Below are 17,108 nucleotides of genomic sequence, written 5' to 3'. Positions count from 1 at the left end.
TATATATATATATATATATACACACACACACTATAATATATATTTTAATAATTGTGCCCTGATCTTTCTAAAGAATACACACACACACACATGTGAGAGAGAGAGAATTGTGTGTGTAAAGAGAGAGAGAGAATGAGATTTATTGTAAAGAATTGCCTCATTCAATTATGGAGGCTAAATTCCACTATCTGGCATTTTAAAACTAAAGAACCAGGCAAACCAATCAGGCAAATTCCAGTTTGAGTCCTGAGGACAGAGAGTCAGGAGAACTGACAAGGATAAAAGAAATATCAGTACAAGGATAAAAGATATCTATGTCTCAGCTCAAGCAGTCAGGGTAGAGAGAAAAAGAGAAGAAATTCAACATTCTCTAACACTTTATTCCATCAGGGCCATCAACAGCATAATGATGTCCATCTGCATCACATAGGGATATCTATTTATTCTGCTTTACTCAATACAAAGGATAATGTTTTCTGAAAATATCATCATAGACACAGCTGGGTATCTGACATAGGAAATTAATTATGTTACTCCTGTATAAAAGGTTATGTATATTTGTAAAAGGAAAATTCACATGCAACAAGGATACAATGATCAAGGTCAGTATTAATGCAATTCAACTATTAAATTTATATGTGTGCATATCTCATTGCATAACTGATCACTTTGAATTACAATGAAATATCACATGGCTCAACAAAATCTAATATTTTCTTTAAAAGTAAAAAATATGGCTCCCATTATCCATATTGCATTTATATTTCTATTTATATATTCAGCAAACTATCTATCAAATAGTTTCATAATTGTTAACACATACTACTATGGGAATAAAAGAAAAAGAAACACTTATTAACTAAAGTTCAACATTTGTACATATTTTTATTTTCCTTTTTGGTCTTTAACCAGGACATTAGTGAATCTAATGTATGCAAAAGTTTCTTCCATTAATTGTGTGCATTTATTTTGAATTTTTTTTAAATTTTTCCTGTCATTGGGGTTAAGTCATTCATATGAAGTATATTTAGATTCTTTTGTTTCTGTTTTCACTCTATTTTGTGCCTGTCCACCACTAAAATGTATTGATTCTATTTGTACTTCTATATATATTTTTTTTTTCTTTTTTAATTTTTTATTGGTTGTTCAAAACATTACATAGCTCTTGAAATATCATATTTCATACTTTTAGGAATGTGAAATATTAGCTTGGTTCTAAAAGTCAGTTATATAAAGGTACAATCAGAGAAGTGCCATTCCCCTCCAACTCTTCTGTATATTTTACACTAATCTCAACACACCTCCTGAAATTAGCCATTGTCAATATTATATAGTAGATGCTTCCTGAGTTTCTGTTTGCACAATTGAGCAAACACATGTATACATATTCTTATTTTCCCTTCTTAGTTTAAAAAGGTATCAAATCATAGGTTATCTTCGACATACTACTGAATTTATTAAGCACCCTTTCTCTTTTCTCAACTGCAAATTATTCTGCTTGGAAAATGCATCATAGTTTATTTAACCAGCTTTTTTATATGAATATTCATAAAACTTTCAATAGTTTGCATTTATAAAAATAACTCAATAAGAATCTGTACATATATATTTTTGTATCATTACAGGTAAATTTCTTCAAGTGGAATTATTGTGTTTAAATGCAAATATATACATAATTTGGATGATTATTGCCAAATTCCTCTCATAAATGGTTGTACCAGTTGAGATCTTCATTAATATCCTGTAGTTCAAGCAATCTTTCAAAGTTTTTCTTTGATTTTCTTTGTCTTATAAAGTAGTATGATTGAGATTGTGATGTCTGGCAATACTGAACATGAATTACACTATTTATACTCTTGAAATATTGGCAATTTGCTATCATCACTAAAATCCAGGTTTTTTTAATTTACAGAAAAAGTTAAAACTATATTTTCATGGGGGTAGAAAAGATAATAGAATGAATTGGAAATTATTATCCTATATGTATATATGAGTATAGGAACTGTGTAACTCTACATCATGTACAACTAGAAGAATGAGAAGTTACACTCCATTATGTATGATGTGTCAAAATGCATTATACTGTCTTGTATAACTAATTAGAATAAATAAAAAGAATTTTTAAAACTTTATTTCCACTGTTGAATTTTCTTAGGACTAATTAGAGTAACCTCAATGAACATCTGAAATAGGGTAATTTTCAAATCATCTTTTCCTTTCTCCCCAAACATTTTGGGTAATTTAAGGTACAATAAAATTTTATTTTTTGAATTTTCTATTTTATTAATAAGTATAATATATAAAGTTAGTATATGAGTTATACTTATACTAATTTATTTTGTCAAAACGTGTCTTCTATTATAACATAATTGGGGTAATTTACTTTAATATTTGTACATAAAACAAAGATGATACCAATCAATATCTATTTTTAGAAAATATTCTAAAATATATCTAAAAAGTTGTTCTTTCTAAAGAAGCAAGAATTACAAAAAATAGCAACAAAATGTTGTTTTTAGTCTTACAGAGGGTAATAAGCTTCATTTATTTTTTTCTCTGTACACAAAATATTTCTGTCAAAGACATTTATAATCCTCCTAATTAGAAAATAATTAGTAACAGAGATCTTACGTAAGCAAAATGCATGTGTAAAAGTTTTGGAGCCAGTCACTATTTCTAATAAGTGTTGTGTAGCTTATGATTTAGCATATTATATTCTAGTATTTATAGTCTTTACTTAGACATTCTATTATGTTTTAATGAAAAAAATTATGAATTTCGTAAACTAGTATGAAATTTAAGAGCTGTACAGATTCTAAATTGAAGTTTTTGTTTTGTGTATGGTTACAGAAGATAAGTATTGGATTGTTTACACAGTGTGAAATAAATTGTGTACAAATTTTATAAACCACAGTTTTCAAGTTTAAAGATAGGGGCCTTTGGAAGACACTCTAGATTCAAATTGTCACACTTATTACTGCCAATAAATGTTATGGTCTCCAGGTAACTGAGCAAATTAACCAGCTATTTTTTTTTTATTTAAGTAGATTATATTTTAAAATAGAAGAAATCCATAAATAACAAACATAAGAAATACAAAAAAACATATAATAATTTAGATGGTAATAGATGCATGTTAAATAAAATATTAATAAAAGGAAACAGATTGGAAGAACTTATGGTATTAGAAGTTATCCAAAATATTTGCCTTATTTGTTGCTTTATTACACAGTTTCCTTAATATGCTTAACTGCTTCTCTATTTTTTGGAAAGGTAATTTGTGGCAAATATTATCCATGATTTAGAAAATCTAAATCAAAATTCTAACTAGAGGTCATTTCTCTGAACATGTCATGGAATTGCGTGTTTGTTCAAATTTTTTTTCAAAAATTAATTTAATCATAAATTGTATTATGTGGTCAAAATATAAATTATATAAAATATAAATTATATAAATATAAATTATATAAATATAAATTATATAAATGTATAAATTAAAATTTACATTAATTATAATTTCAATTAACTGTAAATAGTATTAACAGTCTTCTGGTAATTTTTGTGAATTTGCAACTATTTATCTAATAAAAATGGTATGATATATCCACAAATGCAATGCTTAGACATCATTAAACTATTTACATGAGATGCTTATTTAGGCAGAAAAAAAAAAAAAACCCAAACACACTTTTATTAAAAGAAATGGCTTTCATATTCATGTGGGACAAGTCATTGAACTCTTACTTTTGCTAATTAGAGCGCTACTTCATAGAATTGGGTAACAAGCAGGACTAATTTGCATCCCTATTCATATATATATATATATATATATATATATATATATATATATATATATATATATTCATCCTTCTGAAAATGGATCCAGACTTGTGGCTCTAAATTCTCTGCTATTTATTACAAATGTCAGGCAGTACTTTGCCTTCACAGTGTGCCGCCTGATCCCTCTCCCTGGAATGCTTTTACCTCAGAGCAACTCCTTCTAACCACTCAGTCTAAACACAAAAGTCATCTCAATACCTCAATTTTCTCATAGCACTGAAGTTTACTTAGTTTTCTTGTTTATTATCAACTTGTTCCCCTCTCTTTCTCTCTGAGTGCCCAGTTCTTGTCTTAGTATTGCAGTATACTCAGTCTCCCTTGAGTATCCAGCACAAATAAATGCTCAAAAAATGTTTGTGGATTGAATGATAGTGGTCAACAGCCCAAATTTCACATGATTATAATATTCAAGGCAATTAATTGTTATCCTTAATTTGATATTTTGGGTATTTTCACTGTAAGTTTCTTTATCAGATTAAGTGGGGAATCAAATTTCATTGAAATTTTTTAGAAAAAAATATATTTGCCATAGAGCAAAGTAAAATAGAATAGCATTATATATAAAGTACTATAATAAAGTACAGTGTAGTGTAGCATAGATAACGTAGGATATTTTGTGTGTGCATAGACTGAGGATCCACATTACTAGGTTGTGCATTCTGATTCCACTAGTTATTTGATCAAATTACTTAACCCCTCCCTACTTCACATTATTTTCCTCTGGAAAATTAAGATAATTACAGTAGTGACATCACATAGTTACTGTGAGGTCTGAATGAGTTTATTACCTTTCAGTGTTTATAAAAATTGATAGCACATGGTTAATATTTGACAAGGATAGCTATCATTATGATTATTCAGTGACTGAAAGTCACAGCCTTGAGATGGTCCTAACACAGAGGATAAATATAACACATATATGATTCCTACTTATCCAGAAACATGCATGCATTAATGCATGTGGAGTACTATTGAGTTTTAATCATCCTCGTGTTTCCCTGGATAGTATAGTTGTTTTAAGACAGTGTCTAAGTCAGATCTAGTAGAGAAAATAAAACATTGAATAAAAATGGACTATTGCACAAAGGCTGAATATGTGACTGACTGCTAAACCTGTACACACTTGAAATTGCTGACAGCACCAGCATCACACTTTGTGCTCAATTTCCTCAATCTTGGGATAAACCTGTGGAAAATTTTTCATTGAAGTTGGTGTTCAGAGACATGAAATATCAGAGTCAAGCTGTGGTAAAATGAATTCTTTAAATACATCGTGTCTTCTTGACTTCAAATTTCATTAAGGCAATAGTTTCACCTGCCTATGTAAACAGTGAAGCCAAATTCCAACTAAATTTAATATTTGACAGCAACTTCCTCCTTACCTCTCACTTAAATGTAAACTACTTCCCCATCGTAGCAGAAGACATCTCATGATATCTGAAAATCTTGTGAAATCCTCCAGTCTTTCTCAAAATTTTCAAATTTCACACTGTATATAACTAACACTCCTTGAAAGTTAAAGTTTCTGCTCCTTTGTAATAATGGACATTTCCTGACACAAGTTGACAACTCTGGATTTAGTAAAATAGTACAGGTGACTTAGGTCACAAAAAATTAAAAAAAAAAAAAAACTTTCCAAAAAATATTGATCCTGATTTAATTTGAGGTCTTAAGCTTCACCAAAGAATTCTCACGTTTTTTACACCATCTGAACCTAGAAACCTACTGAGTACTGAATTGGTACAAATTAACTCTCTATGAGAGTTAATAACTTTACATATGTATTTCACATACACTCTTGCCTTTAAAGAACGCGCTGTTTGTAAGAAATATCTATTGTAAGGAATATCTAGACTAATAACCGCAGTAAAGGATAAAAACTGCCATCACAGTGAAACTGGATTTCCAACCTCTGCTGCTGTAGTTAGTGTTAGAGCACACCCAAGCTGCTTGCCAGTAACTGCTTTCCCAGCTCTCATCTTGTGAAGACAAAGAATGTAATCTATAGACAAAGAAGAGTAAGTGTACAATAGCAGAATTTATTTAAGTGAGAAGAAAAGAGAGAAACTCCTGCAGTTGCAAGAATGGAACCTATAGGGGTTGCCTCTTTTTTTTTTTTTTTTTTTTTTGCGGGGGTGCTACCAGGGATTGAACTTAGGGGCACTCAACCACTGGGACACATTTCCAGACCTGTTTTGTATTTTGTATTTCATTTAGAGACTGAGTTGCTTAGTGCCTCATTTTTGCTGAGACTGGCTTTGAACTTCGGATCCTCCTGCCTCAGTCTTCCAAGCAGCTGGGATTACAGGTGTGCACCAGGGCACCTGGTGGGGTTGCCTCTTAAGTATACTAGTATAAGGGCTTATATAGCTACTGAGTAAGAGCATTGTTAGTATCTGTGCTAATCAATTCTTGGAAAAGTATTGAGACTCTTGACCAATATCTATGCTAAACAGGTATTGAAAATGTTTTAATGCAATTGGTTAGCCCTTGAGTCTGCAGCCTTCACTCAGGTCTGTCCTAACTCTTTTTTTCCCACCACTCAAGGACAAAGGAGATTTCTGGAGTGTTTGGAATGTTTATACAAATTAACTTTAACTTCATGGAGCTGCCTTTATGTTAAAAAAAAGTCCTAATTGAAACCCATTAACTATCCTATCTTTTTCATTAGTAATAATTAATAGTATTTGCAGAGCATATCTTACATTACAGAATTTAATATGAATTTCCTAAATCATATTTTAGTTCATAATACCTATAATTACATCAGATATTGCTAAGAAGAGTTTCCATTTTGCAGATAAAACAACTGAGGCCCAAAGAACTTGAATCACTTAACTGAGGTTTTTCAGAAACCAAGGAATACAACTGGGATTCTAATCCAGGTAGAGTTTGACTCCAGGGCCCAAACTTTCAATTACTCAGGTAAAATTGTGATATTGATCAAAATAAGTAAGATTTAATTACAATTTTAGCTAAGAAGCAGGCTAGAGAGATTTCAAGGCAAATAACAGAGTCAATGTGACATTAGCAATGAGTTTTGTGGGTTGAGATTATAGCTCAGTGGCAGAGCATTTGCCTAGCACATGTGAGGCCCTGGATTGGATCCTTAACACCATATAAAAATAAAGGCATTATATCCATATTCAACTACAAAATTTAAAAAAAAATAAATGAGCTTTGTTAGATGCATAATTTTTCAGACAGTTAATCAAAAAAAGCCTCATTATAGCAAGAGGTATAGCCTGAACTAAGGCAAAGAAAGAGGGAACACTGAAATCATCATAAACATTTCTTCATCTCTTAATAATGTCCATGTTAATTAAGCAGTCTTTTTAAATTAAAGAAAAATAAATTGATAATCTGAAAAACAATCCCTAAAAGACTGGATTTTCCTGAACACCAAAGATACACAATTGAACTGAGGCTGCATCTATCATGTGCAAATGTGCCTAACACTCAACTGCAAAAACTTGAAGCAAGCCACTGTTTTTCAACAATTGGAGCCAAGGTAAAACACATAAGGAACAACATGGATGATTTGCAAGGGATGGATTCTTTAAGAACCATGTAATAAAAAAAAGTATAAAAAGAAACAGGAGCACACATGGATGAGTGTATTTGTTGAGTTATATACACTGATTGAACCTTGGCTAGGAATCAGAGCATTTTGTCATACAGAATTAACATATATTATACAGGTACATAGCGTTAAAGAAAAAGGACCACCAGCATTTAAAAGCAGCTTTGTCAACTATGAAATAACACTATACAGAAACTCTGTCTGTTGTCCATTATTGAATGAACTGGTAGTAACTTTACAATTAAAAACAAAAGCAAGAAAAGTAAAAAAGGGACAGTATACCCTTTTTTTCTGTTTGAAATTATACATAGGCATACATTAATTCTATTTTAAACTAACATCTTCAAAGTACGTAATTTTTAACAGAGAAAGACAAGAACAAAACATATTTACAGAGATCCAAACACAAATGATGGAATGTGCCTCTCAGACGTCTTTCTGAAGGTACTCAGAGCCCCTTCATAATTGCTAGGACTAACAAGTCATAGAATTCTTTGCCAGGTACTTGACAAAAATCATGAAGATGATTCATTACTTTGATTTAAAGCCCAATATGAGCTTTTATTAACTGAATTGTTCAGTTCCGTCTTTACTATCATCTTCTGCTTCCCACTTTGCGTATTGTAATGTGCACCTTCTAAGATCTCCATATTCTCCCATTTTTATGTTTTCAGTTGTACTGTTCCATTCATATAAAATCTACTCTGTAGATCTACACCTCTTCATCTTTAACTTATTCTTTAAGAATAGTTCAGAAATGACATTCCTTTCATGAAACATTTCCTGTGAGTTAAGAATTTTTCATATACCCTTCTATCTAGTTCCTTGCACTGTGTCTGCCTCCATGGTACTCATTAATTTTACCATATTGTCATTGTGTGTGTTTCCACATCATTTCATCCATGAAATGATGGTTTTCTTTTTACACAAATATTTTTTTTTCTTTTTTTTTAAATTTTTTTATTGGTTGTTCAAAACATTACATAGCTCATGACATATCATCTTTCATACATTTGATTCAAGTGGGTTATGAACTCCCATTTTTACCCCAAATACAAGTTGCAGAATCACATCAGTTACACATCCACATTTTTACATAATGCCATATTAGTGACTGTTGTATTCTGCTCTCCCACTTCTAACAAAGTTCCACTTTTTACACAAATTTCTACCACAAAGTTTTATTAAATAGAAAATTTACATAATTAGCTCTAAGATCTTGGGCTTTACAGTCTAGCCCATCTGGGTGGTAATATTTCCTCTGCTGTTTATTAGCTTATTAATTAGTTAAGTTGGTTGAAAATTTTCCAGTTAAAATTCCTCATCCAAGAAGTGGACATAAAATACTTCCCTGATAACATTGTTATCAGTATTAAGTTGAATAGTAAATGTAAGTTACTTAACTCAGTATGAACCCCAAGGAAATGGTAGCTATGCCTATTATTATTGTTGAGATAAACAGAAAGTTCCCAGACTCAGACGTTTAGGAATCATGGGTGAAGAATAGTCTTTCTTAGTTTTAGCATTTATTTTTCACAGCTCCAAGGATTTTGTTAAAAAGCAGAGTCCATGGGTTTACCCCAAATACTCTGATTTTTTAGGTCTTGTTATAGGGCAAATCATTTCCATTTTTAACAAGCAACATGAAAGAATCTACTGCAGCCTTACAGATGATCCAGAGATCACATTTTGAAGAGTGAAGAAATGCCAAAGCAGAGTTTTGGTCAATGAAAATGCTCAGCTAGAAAAAACAATAAGCTATCAACTAGAAGAGCAATATACTTGTTCAGACAGATACAGCCAGCCTGAATTTCTTTATTTTGCTTTTCTCTCTCTCCCCCGCCCCCCCCCCCTCTCTCTCATTCTTTCTTTCTCTCTCTCTTGTTCTCTTGGGCTCTCTCTCTCTCTCTAGCTGTCTCTCAGAAGAAAAATGCAGGTCTTTTCCTTTCAAAGGCTCTGCGTACATTATGTGCTCCTTGCAAAAATAGAGGCTTTGATGCTTATTTTTAAGAACTTTCATGTATTTCTTTGACTTTTAAAGAGCAAAGGAAAACTGCCATAAAGCAAAGAAAAAATTTGGCAGAAGAATGTATAAAATAGCAGACATTTAAAGGCAAAACTATTACTTGTATAAAAGGTATAATTTTTTTGTTATGATTGACTAAGGTTGTCTTTGTTCCTGGAAATAAAATTGAAAGTTCCCCTTATGATTTTAACTGTTCTCAGAAACACAGGAACTTTGTTTGATGAGTAAGCACCAGGTATTTCCATGGGCATAGAATGATGCTGCCAATCAGTGAATCTAAAACCAAGATCATATGAGGGAATGTTTTTTTTTGTTGTTTATTTGTTTGTTTTTTTATTCTCTGTGCTTCTTTAATTCTTATAATTCATATATCTGGTCTCATTCCAGAGATTCTTGGGGAAAAAATCTTAAATAAGTCCAAGCTATAGGTACTTTTTAAAATCTCCCGGGTAAGTGTGATGTGCAGATATCAGAACTAATATCCTCCCAAAGTGTGGCTTCTAGCCTCAATTATACCCAAGAAACTTACGCTAAATAAAGATATCTGATTTCTGTCCTAGACCTATTACATCATAAATCCCTCTGAAGGGCACCTCCAGCAATTGACAATAGTTGAGATGTTGTAATTTGTAGTCCAATACAATTGAATGGCAGTACTAGTTCTGCTACAGGTCTTATATTTTCAATGGAATATAATTAATAAGAGCAAACAGCAAAAAAATGGAATATTAATAGTATATTTTGGGTTAGTCTAGTAGTTCTGAAAATATTTCATATATTTTACTACTGAATAAATAAAAAAAGTGTAAGAACTAAGGGCATCACTGAAGAAAAGGCAGTTTTCTTGACACTTATATTTAGCTTTTAAATTATGTTTAACTTTAAATTTCTGCTTATTTAAATAAGCAGAAGTAATAGGATGAATTCCACTTGCGTACTTTTCTGCAAGACAAATAGCTTAGAAATGTATTTTTAAAGACAGTGTGATGAAAAACACACACAGCAGGAGACTCTCTTAAAGAAAACTAACTAATAGGCAAATATTTGCACTGTATGATCCTTGATTGCATCTAGGATGAAAAAATAGACAACTATCAGAGATATTATCAAGAAAACTGGAGAAATTTGAATGTAGTGAAAATATTGGTAAAACATTGTGCTAAATTACTCTTGTGATATTTACATTTTGATTACATAGCAGAATGACTTTTCTAAAGGAAGATAGAGACTGCAGTATTGGAAACTGATGTGGTTATGGTAACATGACCTAAAATTTGATGAAAAATTAAAGGAGAAATATTTCAAAAAAAAATGTTAACCATCCATGCATTGCGGTAATGTACGTGGGAATCCATTGTGATATTTTGAACTTTTTTTTTTTTTGAGGTGTACAACTTTTTTAAATAAAGTAAAAGGAATACATAAAAGCTTTTGGAATGATTCTAAAGACTTTCAACTTCTGAGCTCCTGATGGCCATTTATTCTTTATGTACAGGACAGACACTTTATTTCTGTGATTCTCACATTCTAATATATTTCAGAAATCATTCCCTATCTTTTCGTGAAGATTATTCCTACTTTTATAGCTTTTTTGTAAAATAATTTCATTCTGTTAATGTATTGAAATTTTTAAAATCTTTCCTACATGTGAGCAAAAGACCTAACAATGTCTCTGATATTATTGTAATAATGCCAAATGAATAAGATTGTGTAAGAAAATTTATATATTTTGCCTGTTTGAAGATAATTTATCAGGGAAAATTCTGAGAAGTTTTTGGTCAATCGGTATTTTATATGGAAAGTGTTTTTTTAATTATTAATTTTATTACCGATTTCCAATCCAATGAGTTGTAATATTTTGTACTCCAAAGAGAAATGTGAGAAAGGGAGTATTGACCTACAGCCTCACTAATAAAATGTTCAAATTTTCTAATTTTCACCAACATGATAAATGAGAAATTATATCTAAGTATAGTCTTAGCATACATTTCTCTTTTTATGAACAAAAATTAAAATCCTATCATACATATTAAAGCAATCTACAAATTATTGTTTATTGTCTGTATCTTTTGCCTATTTTTCTCTTCAGTTTTGGAAATTATTTTATTGATTCACATATTAAGGATAATATCCCATTGTTGTAATATAAAAATATTTTCTCCAAGTTTAGTTTTTCTTTCAACTTATGATATTTTTATATTTTAAAATCATTTGACTCGGTTACAAAATGATTTTTTTCACACTGAATTTAAAACGTAATTTATATTTTCCTCTAATATTGCATGGATTCAATATTTACATTAAGATCTCTTCTTCACTTGAGGTTTATTCTCAGGTAGAGTGTGAAGTATGAGTACATGGCTCTCTTTTCGGTGATAGTGACCCAGTTGTCTCACAGAGTTTTTTAACATTTCATCTTTCCCCAGAAATTTCAATTCCACGTAGATGCTAAATTTCTGTATGTACATGGTTCTATATCTAGATTTTCTTATTTTATTTCACTGAGCTATTTTTTCATCCATGTGCCAGTCTCCAAAGAGAATACATTTCATCTGTTTACTTGGTGTTTTTGAACATTTTAATTTCTTTTGTTTTGGATACTAACTGAAAACTGGATCAAGCCAGTGAAAGTGGAAGGACATGCTTTTATTATTTTTTTTCAGAAAGAGTTCTTTTAACTCAGTTTAGTTAGTGTTGGAGATACTTTCAGTTGCCCTGTCTGTGTTCTCTGTCCATTTATTTTGGAGAGAAAAAAAGCCTCATTGAAAATGCAAATATATTAATTTTTGGAACTCAAGTCCCTCTTGAAAAGAATTTATTTATTTATTTATTATTTATATATGACATCGGAATGCATTACAATACCTATTACACATATGGAGCACAATTTTTCATGTCTCTGGTTGTATACAAAGTATATTTACACCAATTCGTGTCTTTGTAAATGTACTTTGGATAATGATGACCATTCCACCATCATTTCTAACCCCATGTCCCCTTCCCTTCTCTTCTCACCCCTCTGACCTAACTAGAGTTTGTCTATTCCTCCCATGCTCCCCTTCCCTACCCAACTATAAATCAGCCTCCTTATATCAGAGAAAACATTCGGCACTTTTTTGGGGGGATTGGCTTACTTCACTTAGCATTATCTTCTGTAACTTCATCCATTTTACCTGCAAATGCCATGATTTTATTTTCTTTTATTGCTGAGTAATATTCCATTGTGTATATATGCACTTTTTTATCCATTTATCTATTGAAGGGCCTCTAGGTTGGTTCCACAGTTTAGCTATTGTGAATTGTGCTGCTATAAACATGGATGTGACTGTGTCCCTGTAGTATGCTGTTTTGAAGTCCTTTAGGTATATACTGAGGAGAGGGATGGCTGGGTCAAATGGTGGTTTCATTCCCAATTTTCCAAGAAATCTCCATACTGCTTTCCATATTGGCTATACCAGTTTGCGGTCCCACCAGCAATGTGTAAGTGTACCTTTTTCCACACATCCTCGCCAATACGTATTGTTGTTTGTCTTCATAATAGCTGCCATTCTGACTGGAGTGAGAAGAAATTTTAGAATGGTTTTGATTTGCATTTCTCTAATTGCTAGAGATGATGAACATTTTTTTCATATATTTATTGATTTATTTTATATCATTCTCTGAGAAGTGTCTATTCAGGTCCTTGGCCCATTTATTGATTGTTTTTTTTTTTTGTTTGTTTGTTTGTTTGTTTGTTTTTGGCATTTAGCTTTTTGAGTTCTTTATATATCTTAGAGATTAATGCTCTATCTGATATGTGAGGGGTTAAGATTGTTTCCCAAGATATTGGCTCTCTATTTGCCTCACAGATTGTTTCTTTTGCTGAGAAGGAACTTTTTTCTTGAATCCATCACATTTATTGATTGTTGATTTTAATTTTTGTGCCAACAGAGTCTTATTAAGGAAATTGAGGTCTAATCCCACATGATGAAGATTAGGGCCTACTTTTTCTTCAATTAGATGCAGGGTCTCTGGTTTTATTCCTAGATCCTTGACCCAATTTGAGTTGAGTTTTATGCATGGTGAGAGACAGGGGTTTAATTTCATTTTGTTGCATGTGGATTTTCAGTTTTCCCAGCACCATTTGTTGAAGATGTAGGTTTTTGGCACCTTTGTCTAATAATTGTAATTTTGTTGGTTAGTCTCTGTGTCCTCTATTTTGTACCATTGGTCTACCAGTCTGATTTCATGCCAATACCATGCCGTTTTTGTTACTATTGCTCTGTAGTATAGTTTAAGGTCTAGCATGGTGATGCCACCTGCTTCACTCTTTCTGCTAAGGATTGCTTTAGCTATTCTGAGTCTCTTATTCTTCCAGATAAATCTCATGACTGCTTTTTCTATTCCTATGAGAAATAACATTGGGATTTTGATTGGAATTTTGTGGCTCAGTGGTAGAGCACTTGCCTTGAAAATGTGAGGCACTGAATTCAATTCTCAGCACCACATAAAATAAATAAATAAAGTTATTGAAATGGATTTAAATTCCACAATATCCAAGGTGATCTCTTTCCAGTTAACCTTCTTTCACAGATGATAAAGTTTCACAGGTGTCTCTGATATTGAGTATGATTTTTGTGTGGCAGAATGAATAACAGGAAATTCAGAGAAATCAATTTTAAAAATGTGTCCAATTATATTTAAGACAACAGAAAAAGGCTTTGTTTCAAGAAACCTTTTCAGTTACATCTTCTTGGAATCAATTAGTAGAACTGAAGTAGATTAAATATATAAATACTGTTTATTCCACAAAAGTGGACTGTTGAAATGACTTTTTGAACTTAGGAAGATTTTATTTCTTTTCGATATTCTTAGTTCTATGGAATATGTCGTTTTCTTTTATTGCCTAGACACTTCCATAAATCTGTATTGGAACCATGACTTATGTAAAAATAAAATACTAACCATGGCTTCCCTTTGGACAGTTCCTCAAAAAATTCTATAATGGAGACTGATTATCTAGCTTTGCCACTGGGGTAGGCAGACATTGATTGCCATATTTAGAGGACTCACCTAGTAAAGATGTCCTTTAATATCAATATGTATAGTTAGACTATTACTTACACAGGACTTTGTGAAGAGAGAAAAGAATTTTATCTTCAAGTTTTATTCTGTAAAATCAAACTAATTTTATTATGAAGCTAACATTGGAAAGAATATTCACAGCACATCAACAAGGACTTAGTGATATTCTGATATTAATCTTCACTTGCTACACAAACGTACTGACAAAAGGCTTTAGCCAGCTTTGGCTAAGGGGATGAACCATGTGACATTATTCTAGTTTCTATTACTTCTTATATTATACATTTCTGTGCCTCTTCTGGTAGTTTGTAGTGGTTGTGCAAAATGAATCTGTACATTTTTGACAAAAGCATTTATTTTGAGCATTACCATATTATTATGTGTCTTTACTAATATTTTTACTGGAAATTTTTCTTCCAATATAGACAGAATTCTGCTATAGGAGAAACCAAAAAAAAAAATGTTAGTAGCTTAACACAGATGATAATTTTTTTCCCATACATAGTCCTCTGCCATTCTCTTCAATACAGTGCCCCAGGGATATAGAACTCTGTATCTTGGGGTTTTGCTCTCAACATGTGGCTTTTACTCTTACTGCAGTGGAAGGAAGAAGGAATGTGGGAAACCAACAGCTGTTATTACCTATGACTGGAAGTAGCCAACATCACTGTCATTTTTGCCTGAAGTTCACTGGCCAGAGTTCTTCATATGGCCTTAACCGAACTGCTACCTAGTAACAGGGGAGACTGGCAAATGTAGCTGGAGTACAGAATATTGGTAAGGAGTAACTCTTTCTGGAACTTGCTTTGCAAAAGGGTGGCTCATTAATGTAGGGAAAGTTTCCTTTTCTTTCCACATACATTTGACGTTTCCCTTCTCCCATGGCAGCTCTGAGCACTTTATGTTTTCCGGTTGGCTGCCCCTTTATTTCCCTTCTTGCATTTAGAAATATGCATCAATAATAGAGAAGAAAAATTGAGTAGAACCTACACTCTCTGGAAGCAAAAAGTGACATTTTGATTGCATTCTGAGCTGAACAGACCCACATGGGCATAGATTCAGATGCCACATGCTCTGTATGCAACTTGATTAATCTACAACCTATGTAAAGAATGCTAAAGTATTCCCTGATTAATCTTTTTATTCTCAATGTAAAGATCATACTTCAATGGCTAAATTTTCAGAGGACACTATTTTACAGTATTTCTATTGCTGGAGTCTTGCATGGGCTGTCAGAGAGTTGATTCTGTACAAAAACTTCTGTTAGATTCACTACCACCATCCTTCAAATTTGAAGCAGTTTATCACCCAAAAGAAAGGAATGAGGCACTGAATTGATAACCAGAAGAACTAAATTACCAATATGGTTTGTCTCTAGCTAATTGTTTTCCTTTTGGGTAATTTCACCAGGCATTAGTTTCTTAATCTGTTAAATAAAGATACTAAGAAATAAGCCTCTTTTTCCAAGTTTTTACATACATATTAAACAGCCATTGTTCAATATCCAGAGGATATCAGTCCCAGAAAATTCTACAGATAGCAAAATCTATAGGGGCTCAATTCCTTTATATAAATAGTGTAGCATTTGCAGGTGACATATGCACACCCTTTGTATTCTTTAAATCACCTCCAGATTAATTGTAACATCAAATATAATGTAAATGCTATGTAAGTTGTTATAATATTATTGTTTTGAACAGCTTTTTCACTGCTGTGGCTTTCAGGATCTGGCCAGAACAACTATAAAGGAGGAAAAGTTTATTTGGGGGCTCACGGTTTCAGAGGTCTTAGTCCATAGAAGGCCAGTTTCATTCCTCAGACCATGCAGGTGAGGCTGAACATTATGGCGGGAGAGTGTGGCAGAGGGAAGCGGCTCATATCACAGTGATCAGGAAGAAGAGAGAAAGAGAGAGACTCTACTTGCCAGATACAAATATATACACCAAAGCCATGCCCCAATTCTTACCTCCTCCAGCCACACCCTACCACTTTAGCTAATCCCATCAGGGATTAATTCACTGATTAGGATAAAGCTATAACCAAATAATTTCTCCTTCAAACCTTCTTGCATTGTCTCATATGTGAGCTTTTGGGGGGACACCACATCTAAATCAGAATAATTATATTGCATTACTTAAGAGAAAATGACAAGAAAACAGTATTTGTTCAGTATAGACCCAATTTTTTTTTTAAATCCTGGATCTGCTGTTGATTAGTTCCAGAGACATGGAATATGAGAGGCTAATTATATGAGTAAACATACACATAATGTATGTATATATGTGTACATATAAATATATGTGTAGTGAAAATCTGTTTTATTAAAATGAAATCTGTCATGTGGCCCCCTATATACAAAAAATAAAAATGAAAACTATAACTTAAAAGGGGTCACAGACAGGGGCATGAAGATGCTCTTGCTGTCTAGGTCAAATCTGAGGCACAACTAATTCTTAGTTTTTCTGGAATTATCTTTTAAATAACTGAATCAGAAGTTTTCAGGAACACTTCAATTGCTAAGCTCTATTGTTTTTCAATTCCAAAGCAGGAATGAAGTTTATTGTGCCTCTTTTCTATAGATCAAAATTAGTAATT

General features: G+C 32.1%; 1 protein-coding gene across 1 annotated transcript in view; it reads left to right on the top strand.

Annotated features, from left to right (window-relative positions):
* Ano3 (anoctamin 3) overlaps positions 1-17,108 on the top strand; it is a 394,245-nt gene that overhangs the window by 34,068 nt on the left and 343,069 nt on the right. The gene's annotated exons all lie outside the window — the stretch shown is intronic.

The sequence above is a fragment of the Marmota monax genome, unplaced genomic scaffold (genome assembly GCF_021218885.2).
Source record: "Marmota monax isolate L192 unplaced genomic scaffold, Marmota_monax_Labrador192_F-V1.1 WCK01_AAM20220418_F8-fsc00061, whole genome shotgun sequence".
Lineage (NCBI taxonomy): Eukaryota > Metazoa > Chordata > Mammalia > Rodentia > Sciuridae > Marmota > Marmota monax.
The sequence above is the reverse complement of the archived record's forward strand: the minus strand, read 5'-3'. Positions and strand labels throughout refer to the sequence as shown.